Consider the following 12,218-nt stretch of genomic DNA (forward strand, 5'->3'; position numbering starts at 1 on the left):
AGTTTTCTAACACTCTTGTTTTCAGTGTAAGAAAAAGTAATATGACCTTTTCCTTGTCTCTTACCAAAAATCCTTGGGCTTACTTATGGTCTAGGTAATTTAAACAAACAGAAGAATCTTTATTTTCTTTTATGGCCCTATAAGCTGCAAATGCATTGAATGAGTCAAAAGCTCTGCAGATAAATCATTAATTTTAATGAAGTGAGATTTAATACACTATCTTTTAAAAAATGTCCTGTTACTGAACTGGATGGTGCAGTATGTGCCATGGTTCTTAAAAAAGAAGATTAATCAGATTGTTGCCTGTGTTGAATATGTTCTTAACTGGTTGCTATGACAATCCTCTTCCATTTTCTTCCTCTTTTGTAGGCTTATCTCCTTTTGATTCTATAGAAGGAGTTTGCCAAGGTAAGAAGTAAGAAGTTTATCTTCTTTTTTTTTCCTACTTCAAGGGTTTTATATTTTGAAAAAAAGTGCTACAGCCAAAGCCTTAGATTTCCAGTGTTTCTGTTCTTATTCTGCCTTTTAAGATTTACAAATGAAATATGTAGGATTTTACTCTTTATGAAAGACAGAAATGATAATTTTTTCACTAAAGAAAAACTAAATGTTCTTGTCATGAGCAAAACCTCTGATGACTATATTTGTTTAATAACTTACCACAGATCATACCACGGATACAGAGCCCAAACTGGCTATGTAGGGTGCTTTAAGCTACTGTTTTACACAGCTGCCCAGCAGGAGTTTCAATGGTGTGATTATGCAAAGAATTTCATAGAACTCTATTTTTAGAAAGAGCTTGACAAGAAAAACAATGTATCTTTAAGAAAGAATAAAGTCTGGCTTTATTCTTTATTAAACCAGACTTAGTTGTTTCTTGTTCTCAAATGTTGAAGGTGTGGATACTCTAAAATTTGGAGTGAAGTTTAAATTTCATTTCTCTGAAAATAGATATTGAATTAATTAAACCACTTGGTTTGCAAAATGCCTTTTACAAGTTTAGAGGTTGATTTATTTAGTGTTGGAAGGATGCAGTCTGGGAGGAGAAATTGCTTGAGGCTTTTAAGAGAAAGGGAAAAAGCAAGAAGAGGGGAAAGGGAAAAGCAAGAGTTTGTCCTTTCTTGCATAAATAGGGAAGATATGCGGTATCAGTGTGTATTTTATTATGTAAGATGGGATAAAAAGACTTTACCACAGATCCTCTATTCTAGAGAAATTAAAAATAGACGTTTAACAACCCTTCATCCTTTCTGTTTAAAAAAATCTCAACTGTATATTTTCATCATTCTTCTCTTCTGTCCATCTTACACTTCATAGCATCAATTTAGCTTAGATTAGCCTCACTTTTCTTCTGAAATGCTTCTTTAGTACTTCTCTTCATGATATTTTCATGATCTTCCTTAGCAACTTTGGGTTCAGATCTGACTTTGTCCTGCAGAGAGATGAGAAATATTGAATGAGGATGTAAAATAAATATCAGTAAGCTTATGTATATAAACTTATATAAGTAGATATCTAATAAGAATGGATTTGAAATTATGTCCAGTAAACTAAAATATGCTTTCATTGATCTTAAATACTATTCTTGAGCTACATAGCACCTGATTAGTGTTATGAAAAGATTAGAAAGGATGGTTCTTTTATTGGATTCATTTTGTAATGTGCCTTGGAAGGTATTAGGATAGGAACATAAGGAGAGTCAAGCTGGATAATATCAAAGTTTTATCTAAGCAGCATCTGACACTGATGAAAAGTAGATACGTATGGAAGAGCAAGAATGGCATAACAAAAAAAACTTCCTCTGAGGCTCCAACAACTTGTGGCTCAAAGACTTATTGGGCCAGAGGTTTTGTCTTTCCATTTAAAGCCTTCAATGATCTCCTCCTCCCAAAAGCTTCACCCCCAGGAGGCATGTGAACATTTAGCATTCACATTACCCTGCTGCAAGGATTTCCACAGCTTACCTGCGGCAGGACTGTTTGTTTTTTGTTTCAAACTTGACACCTGCTAACCTTCCTAGTTCTTGCACTGGAAGAGAACATCATTCCTTAATCATTCTGTTTATGCCACTCATGATTTTATTGTTCTCTAGTGTATCTCCCATTATTTTTACTTTTCCCAGATCAGGAATCATAGTTCACTAAATCTTCTTATAGAAACAATGACATGTCTTTCTCACCCTCCTTGTCCTGCTAGAACCTTTACCAATTCTATGCTACACCTGCTAAGTTGCAGAAAACAGCACTGTACAAAATTTTAAGCTGTGAGTGTGTTATGGATTTATACAGGGGCATAACATTTTTGCTCTTTCTTCTTTCTGTTTTTTTCACTCACCACTAAGCATTCAGCTTAGAACTACTATCCCTTCAAAATCTCAGTCCCAAATGGGAATAGTCAGCTTAAAGTTCATCATTTCCTATGTCAAGCTAGGATTGTTTTTTTGTGCATCAGTTTATATCTACCCACCTTGAATCTCGACTGCCATTAGCATCATCCAGTGTCCCATGAGGTCCTTTTACAGTGTTTCATCGTCCATAATCTTTATGACCACCCTTAGTAACTTGGTCTCATCTGCAAGTTTTGTCATACCCTTTTCCAGATTATTTATGAACACAAGCAACAGCAAAATCCCCAACATAGACTCCTTCAGACCTTTTCCTGGCTATGAAGACTTCCCATTTAATAATATCTTCTGTTTCCTTTCTTTTAACAAAGTATTTATCTATGGAAGGGTTTGAAAGCCTCTCTGAAATTCATGGAGGCTATCATCAACAAGGTCTCTCTTATTCATATGCTTTTGATTCCCTTAAAAAATCTAACAATTTGAGAGTTGTGGCTTGCCCTTCAAAGGCTGAGTTAATTCTTCTTTTCTTGTTTGTACAGCAGCTGATAGGCTCTCTGTTAATGCTTTTACTCATGCTCCTGGAAGATTTACCAATTTGCAGTTCTATGGATCTCAGATATGCAAAACCATTACAAAATTGATTAGATATTTGACCATCAGTCATCACATGTGAATGCAGAGAAGTTACACACTGCAATTAGTTGTCAAGGAATTTTTTCCCTGAATTACGTTAAAATGCTGGATGAGTACCCTGTGAATGGGATTATTTGTTGCCATTTGTTTCAACTATTCAGTCCACAACCTCTTCTACCTGCGCTTTGATTTGATCTATATCCCCTGCAGAGAAAGGTTCTGAAGCCAGTTCCAAACACTTCTGCAGTGAACGCAGATGCAAAAATAACATGAAGTTTTTCTGCTCTCGCCTTATATTTTGCCAGTACTAGATTTCAGATGTTCTTCACAGACTTCTTGTTCTGAATATGTTTCAAAAAAGATTTTATCAGTTTTGGGGTAATATGAAGAAAAAAGAACAATCTGTTTTCTCTTAAAGCAGCATATATTTAATATCTATATCTCGATTTTTTTCTTGAGAAGAGCCTTTTTATAGCAGTTCTGTTCATCTGGAAAAAAAAAAAGAAGATGTGGCTGACAGATAAGTGGGCAATGACACCCAATAAAGCAAAGCCATAAAGGGATATTTCTGCATCTTCTTGTAGCAAAACTAGTTAATCTATAGGTGGATGAATTTGGAGTGGGAACAATGCTTCAGGTCTTTCTCAGGCATGTTGCAGAAACTTATGTAGCAAATACTTCATTTTGTGTTCAAATTGTGCTTCACGTGTAGTTTATCACGTTGGACATTTGACACTGAAATCTAAAAGAAGCTTGTGTTTTCTCTTCTTGAGTGGTGGAAGAATAAACTATGCTTATTTTCAGTATATCTGGGAACATATTTTGAGTTACAAATTCTATAATTCATAAAACAGTATCACTGTTGTGCTACCTAATTATAACTGGCAGGGCCCCTATGGCTAGTACAGTTTGCTGCACTGTTAAGTGAACACTCTCTTACCTTCCCAAGCTGAGTGAGACCCGTGAGGTAGTCTATGGCACTAGAGCAAGGCACCTGACACCAGTGAGCCAATAAGCCGTATTTGCTTCTGTGATCACAAGGCATCTTGCCATGCTGGAGATCATATCACAGTTTGCTTGCCCAGTTCAGGCACAGAAACAGTAGATTTAGTAGTCTTTTACTGTGCTATACAGATAAGCAAAACACACTACTTTTTATGAATGCAGATACTTCTAGTTTCTTGCCTGTATTATACAACTGCCCTATTTTTCTCTTCTTCCAAGAAAAGCTAGTTTTTCTCATAGCTATTTCCTATAATTGAAAGGTTCAAATTTTAGAGAATTCTTTTAATTTTCATTTGCTGTAGTTAAACTATTTAAATTGACACCTTTCAGAGTCTATTTCTCCTATTTAAGAGTCCTCTGCGGTAGTTCTTTGTCCCTTCTGTGAGCATTATCCCAGACTTGCTGTAGGCATTGTAACAAAGAGTAGGCAGCTGTAGCTGTGCTTTTCTAATGCCAAACAACCTTTGTCAGCATGTCTGTTCTTCCTGTATAGATTATTTTTGTTTGTGTTTGGTTTTCTGTTCATGGTGGAGCCACTAGGGACATAGCATTAGTCCACCTGCAATGTCTAAACCCTTACTTAGTGGAGCTTCTCAGTATGCTTGTAGAAAGCCAAAATATGCAAATCCCGTGTTGGATGGCTAGCACAAATCACGCTGGTTTCTACAGTGCAGCTTTGAAAAATTCTAAGCATTCCTGTCATGTTACATTTTAAATAACATCGCCATTATACGTGGAATACATTTAGTCATCTCTGAGGTGAACATAATGGATGTCATGATGAAGAATTAGGAACTGTTAGGAATGCTTGCTGGCCTTAGTGAGATCAGAAATATAAAGAATCAATTAATAACCCTGCCAGTCAGTCTATCGTGCAGATCTCAGTGAGATAAGGCATTTTTGTCGAGGTAACAATCATATCTTAACAAGGATGCCCTGATAAAAATGCTCCTTACATTTTTCTTCAATGAACAGTGTTGCTTGCATGCCTGCTTGCTTATTCTTCTCTTCACTGAATTAAAAAAATAATCTAATTTCTTCTAAAGGAAAGCTGTTTGAGTCTTTACTAGGCTTCTAGTGAGTTGGTGGGTTTGTGCCTCTGCTCAAACTCAGGCTTCTCCTGAGATCTGAGGACAAGTGGGGAGAAGGGGCAGGACTCCTGATTTTCTAAAATTTGCTTTGCGAAATTTGAAGCTCTCATGATTTCTGAATCACAGCTCCTCATATAGTCAAAAATCTTGCTTCTAGGAGAGGTAGCAGCTCCCGCCACTGCTGTGCTTGCAGCAAGTGAGAGCGGAGAGCCAGGAGCTACCTTTCCCCCGAGCCAAGTCAGCAGCCAGAAGGCAGCAGGAACCTGTTCTTCTCACAGAAACGGGATCCTTTTCTCTGCCTGAGGCAGCATATTTGCCTGAGTGCTGAATTCAGCATAAGCTGGGAAACAGAAGCAGCCACTTTTTACAGAGATGAGGTACTTCTTTTTAGTTGCCTGGTGATAGCCCACTCCCAGGGGAGGGAGAGGCCCTTGCACAGCTTTTATGTCAGCACAACTACCCCAGCTTTCCTCTAATGAGTGCTGGCACTGCGATGCCAAAAAACCCAAAAACAGCTTCTAGAAAAGGTGTCGCATGCCTGCTCATTACTAAGTCCGCCCTTATAACAGCTTCCAAGGCATGTGCTGTACTCTGTAGCCTTGCCTCACATGTTCTTGTGTGCTTGAAAACCATGGCAAGTTAACGACCAGCTATGCAACAAAGAGGAAAGATGTGGGAGTTTTACATTCCCGAAGTGAATTTTGCATTTTTTTATACATGTAGGCAGGTGTCACGTTGTAATAGCCAGGTGGCTAAGAGATAGTATGCCTGTGTCATTCTTTTCCAGATGCTACAGGAACTGTGCCTAGTGACTCTCATGTCACGAGTGAGGGAAATTCATGCTATAGTATATCCTTTTGGAACCAAGCAGGTTCCAGGTTAGATCTGGTTTTAAGCTTGCAAAAATTCTTACTGCTCTGAGTGTATAGACACTTTGAGTGGAATTAAAAAAAAACCCAGCAGGTCAGTATCCTTTGTAGATACTGAGGCAATTCTTCTACAGACCCATGCATAGTCTGTTTTAGTTAATTTATCAGTTTTTCTCTATTTTATGTATATTGTCATCATATCAATTAAGAGAATACATAAACACTTGTGACAATCAATAGGAAAATCAGTAGGAAACTTTAATTCCTACATTTTTGGAAAATGTCTTCTTGTTAGTGTAGAAAAGTTAAACGTTAATTTTGATCTTTTTTGCTGACTTTCAAATAATCACCCTGGTCATGTTTGAAGATAACTTGCAAATCTTCATATAATATTAGCTGTGGATTTTGTATGTGCTTTTGGCAGTTACTTTCACAGATCTATATAAAAGCATCAATAGCTATTCTTTGGCTTTCACTGAAAACTTTTTTTTTCCCTTCTCTTTAGTGTAGGTAAGAAAGATTGACCTAAATAGTTCCTTCATAGGAGACTATAGAATGTGGGACATGCAGCACCCGTTGCAGCATTTCTTGGATGTTCTGAATTGATTTGAATAAGCTATTAAGCCCCAAACAGCAAAATAATTGGAGATGTTCTCAGCCCAAATAATTAAAATAAAAATCAGCTCTAATGATGTGATCAAATATGTTGCCAAAACCCTCATTAAAGTAAATATTTTTGCTTTGCATGACATGTTTTACTGTAAAATGCTTTAACTTAAAATATTCCAGTGATGTGTCACCTAGATTCCACCTTAAAGTCTTCATTTTATCTTTCTCTATGTAGGTTATACAGTGAGCAGCATTTGGATCAGAAGTCTCATTGTGCATATTAATCTGAGGGGGATTTTTTTACTGTTCCTATGCAGGATTTGAGACAATGATTTAAAAAGGTTGATGGGATTTTTGGTATGTCCTCTATGAATAGTTAGTATAATTGCCATGAATTTGGCCAGGTGTAGCTAAATAATGTTTCAGGCAGAACTAAGAGCAAAGCTTTTACACAGTAATTTCCCGGGTAAGGTTCAACAAAATGAAAACTCATCAGAAACCCTGCTGGGATTCCATCAGCAAGCATTTATTTGCAGTTGCTGGTACACCTGCTTACACAGTAATAATACACCAGTGAGCTAAGTCACTATGCCAATGCAAATTAGCTTTATTTTGAATCAAACACTAGATTTTAGAACATATGATGAGCAGGAAACTGTAATGCCATCAGATGGATGCAGGAAACTGATGGGTGAAAAAAACCAAAACCAAAACCAAAAAAGCCCTGCACATTTATACTGGCTGTTCCTATTGCTGCTCTTCTGTATGCTGATGTATCCCATAAGAGTACCTATTTATAGTATTTATCTGGAAAATATGCTTTTCTCCTCTGCTATAACTAGATTTTCTTTAGCCTGAGCCCTGCCATCTGCAATATTATTTTTTCAAAGATAATCCCACATTTCAGTCTGGGGAGAAATTTCTTTCAGTGTCTGTTTCTGTACATTTGATTAATACAATCTCCCCTTATCACCACATGGATTCTAGTTTTCATAAGATCAGTCTGTCCTGTATATGCTCTTGATTTTGGTGATGCAGTCACTAATCTTAGAAAAGGATCTAACATGATGCAATGAATTTCTCACCAGGTGGACTGAACTCTGTAGTTTAAACCTTAGCTGCTTTTCTTTTCTTTCTTTTTTTTATTTTTTCTCCAGAGAAAAGTCTTCTTTTGTATGCTGGGATTATCAAGTTATCATGGCAGAATTAGGTGCCCAGACCCCACTGAAATCTAAACTCTCTTTTATTCTTTTGAAAACCCCGGGCACAGCCAGTAGGCACTGGGTGATGACAATGATGAGGTGTGGGACTGGGAACCCTTGTAGAATAGTGAGGAATCAGGTGTTGAGCCGTGCAACAAAGTTACAGATCTAAATTTTATCCTGTCTTTCAATCTTTGGTGTCTTACATATTCATTCAAATATTCGCTTCCCTTAAATGCTGTTCCTTTGTTTCCAGAAACTTAGCAGAGCTCTACCCTGGATTCTGGCAGCAGAGCTATTTCAGCCAGGAGTGCACAGGCACAGCCGTGGTGACAGAAGAGTGAGCAAAAGGCTTGTCCTGGCATGGAGGTTCCTGCCATCTTGGGTGAGCACGTACAGAGGGTAGCATGCCCAGGGAGCAGCAAGCTCTCGCTCAGCTTGGTCAGCCTGAGAGACACCTTTTCTGTAAAGAGAGATAATTGCTGGCAAGCTAGCAGATGCCTTTCATGCAGACACACGAGCCTGCATGGTAAAGTAACATAGCTCCTGGGCTAGTCCTGTGTTCTGGAGCCCCAATTCTCCTTCCCCATAGATGCTGGTTCCCTCCTAGACAAAACTCAGGGTGATTCTGGTGGCGAGACCCCACTCTCTGTCTCTGTCATAACCCCTCTACTAAGTAGTATGGATGGGGCTACACCAGACTTGGCCCTCTTTTCTCTATGCATTCCTCTACCACCATCCTAGCAGACTCAAGTATCCCATGTTTTCTTATGGAAGTTGCACCCCGTGTTACATACCATTAAAAAAAGGCAGGGGGGAGAAAATCAAAAAGCCTGCTCTGATGGTCTGCAGCACAATCCTGACAGTATTTCGGAAACTACATTGAAAAGAATCACAGGAACATGGTACTTCTATATCACAGAGACAGAAGGGCTACCCAGGACTGAGGAAATACCTGGGACTGGTGCTGTGTCCTATGAGTCCTCTGTTATGCAGGAGGATACTCTGACCAGTGCAGATGTAACCACTCTGCATTACTTGACCTGGAATCACTTGTTGGATGTGCTTAGTAGCATAGATGTAGGTAGTTATGCAGCTTTACGGTCTTGTTTTCCTTGCCTGGAGAGGGAAGGTTTTATCCTGCTGGCGCAAACAAAAGCATGGCTATGAGATGTGCATATACACAAATAGTTCATCCACTCAAGCACTCCTAAAACAGATCTCACCTTACTAAGGTGATCTTCTTGTGCTCTCTGAACATGCATCTTCTGCACCTGTGTCTGCGCTGGTTAACACCAGCTCTGTCTACAGCAGGCATGTGGAGACATTTGCCTTCTCTTTTTCTTTGTGGTGCCTCTCAAGCTATGACAGCTTTTCACTACTCATTTTTACTTTTTTTAAAGGTAAAGCTTCAGATGCCATGAGTGTTGGGTAGCTTCTGTACTACTCTTTCAGTTCTGCCAGGAAAACCGCTGTTGGCCTCAGTGCTGATTATTCACATCAAAGAAAGCCAGATCTGGCCTTTAAACCATATTCAGAATTTGCCCATAGCTAAATAAACAAAAGAGTTTGCAGTGTGTATGCAGGCAGACTTTGATGCGCCACAGGGCTGTCTGATCAAGAAACCAAGTGAACCACAGGACAATTTATGTCTTGAACCAGTTTAATTTTACACCACTCTAGGAGTGTTCTTATTTCTGAGGGATAATCAGTATCATTGCCTCGTGGTGACTATGCCCAGGAACAGTTTAGTCTTACACAAGTGGAGCTATAATCTTCCCCTATTTGGCAGACTAATGTAGCACACACTACCCTATACCAAGGTACTGCAAGCCAAGCACCCAGCCCTCTATAGCTGGAATCAGCAAGCTGGATCATAAGTCTGGCAAACTAACAGCATCACATCGAAGAAACTGGAAATCCTGTAGCTGGGTCAAGTTCTTCAAAAGGAGCTGCATGTTTGGCTTTCATCCGACCATTCCCCCAAGTACATTATTCAAGCAACAGGGATATTTTTAGCTTTAGAAGATACATGATCATAAACACTTTGACAGTAAGAAGAAAGTGTTATTCAGAGATGTCCCTTGACTGTACTGGTGGTCTCCAATTTAATTTTTCCGGGCGACTTTGTTACTTACGGAAGGTATGCATGTTCCGTACATCACATATCCATAGAAGATGTGGTCTTGAGGGTTTTTCTAATTTCTTCATACTGTAGCAAGATACTTGTTCAGTAAAGCTACTGTATTTCTTTCCTCATTCTTGCATGTTATTGTACACATTCTCAATAGTTACTAATACCCTTTTGTCATAACTGAAAAATAGCAATTATTTTTTGAGTAAAACATTAGTATTCCACTCATTAACATAAAACAGTTTCACAAAGTTGTGAATTCATATGATTTCATTGTTTTTGGAAATGTGAGCTATAGAAATTTATAAATGTTTACAAGCCACTTTTCAACTAATGAATACACCTGAGGACAAGATAGCCTCTGAGACTGACAGCGGGATCTGAACTTTTTGGAGGTTGTCATTGGCTGTTATTAAGTAGCCAGATTGGTAGAAAGCAAAAAATTATCCTTTCCATGTTTATTGATCAAATATGGCGGAGCAGTTCATTGCCACAGTGTTCCCAAAATTAGGAATGAAAGGAAAACTCCTATCACAGCCGGAAAGTCAAAGACAGAATAGGCAAAGATGGAGTGACTCCCTCCCAAGTAAGAAACAAGGGAAATGGGCAAATCCACGGGAATCTCACATCTCCCCTGACTACAGAAAAGTGTGTTGTAGAAGAATAGGGACCAGCTGATCTGATTGCAATATTAACATAGGGAAATTTACAGGTGTGCTTAGGTTAAGTCTGGTTACATTTCCAGTAGCTGTGTTTATTACAGAACATGTGGGAGGTCCCTATCTTGAGATAAAATACTGCCAGAGCCAAAGCTTTCAACAACCAAACAGACGGAGTATCTTCACCAAAGCTGTGATCTTTTTTTGCTTTTGTTTGCTCTTGTTGTTTTTTCTATGGTAATACACTGGTATGGCCAGCATTCAAGATGCAGGTGGAATTATGTAATAGCATTTTAAGGTAAAAATCAAATCAGGCCCTCTGTCATCTGAATGCATGGGAACAAAACCTTCTCTTGCTGAACCCCTCTTGATTCCAGGGTACAAGACTTGTGCCAGGACTGTCAATCCATCAGTTCCAAAAATGAGAATTACATGAATGGCAAGAGCTGTAGGATCATGAGCAAAATGGTTTTGCTTTATAAGGAATATTACAACTGCAACCTATGTAAACTTGATTGTCCTATCACTTCAGGGAAACTGGATGTGAACTTAGTTGGATTTAAAAATCAGGAACACTTTATTATTAGTGATAACAGTCTACGCACATATGTTTATATCTGCACTGAGCAGCTGGGCACAAATTAGCTCTAATCCAGAAGACATATCTGCATGCCACTAAGCCAGATCCTGACAAGAACCTATTCCTGATTTCTAATTATTTCTGGATTTGAACTAACAAACCCCATGTATTTGAAACACTAGGTGTTTTCCTTATGTTTCCTCTGTTGAATGCTCTATTAAAGAAATTAAATGGTTACATCTACACAGCAATTGATTTGTTTGGATGAGAATTCAAGGTGTGCACCTTAAATGTGGTGATGAATATATGTCGTGAAAGTCCAGTATAAATTCATCTGAAAAGCAGTATGCCTCATCTACAGTAACATTGAATGTTTTAAGCAGTATGTCAGCTAATTGATGCTAATAGTTCATCTTTTAAAATCTGATAGGCAGTGAAATAGTCGGAAAAGCACACTATCATAAGGTTTAACTGTACATATTCGGTTGATAAAAATGTCCTTGTCTATGCCAGTACCAAATGATTTAGTGAGAATACAGTTACTACTACATTCAACCCTTATGAGGAAGAGTCGTTCTTCCTTCACAAAAAATTATTTAGCTTGCCTCAGTTAACAAGCAACTGCTTAGGGTTTTTTTTTTTTTTTCATTAGACAAGGAACAAAAGCATACTTTCCTGAAAACTCTCCTGTGTGTGTGTGTGAAGTGTAGTAATGAAAGTAGTAAAAAAAAAAAATCACAAAGATGACAGAAAATAGCTCGCACTCAAACTTTTTTTTGCTTTTCTCTGGAATGTTGTAGGCCTATTGAAAGCAGGAATATTGCAAACATATTTTTAGAGTGACTAAATTTAACAACACGATCCAGAGAAAAACAACCCCTAGGTGATTTGCTTTTTATAAAATACATAAATAGTTTTTGAGAATTAGTTGTAGAAACAATGTCTTCTTCCTCTGTTTCCTTTATGTAATAACATTGTGGTCCTGAAGGATGACAAGAAAAAATAGTTTCATTTACGAGGGTTTGAATTTTAGTGGTTTTGAATCTATAATTTTGTGACAGAATGGCACAACACTATTTTCTATTCACAATT

The sequence above is a fragment of the Dromaius novaehollandiae genome, chromosome 1 (genome assembly GCF_036370855.1).
Source record: "Dromaius novaehollandiae isolate bDroNov1 chromosome 1, bDroNov1.hap1, whole genome shotgun sequence".
NCBI lineage: Eukaryota > Metazoa > Chordata > Aves > Casuariiformes > Dromaiidae > Dromaius > Dromaius novaehollandiae.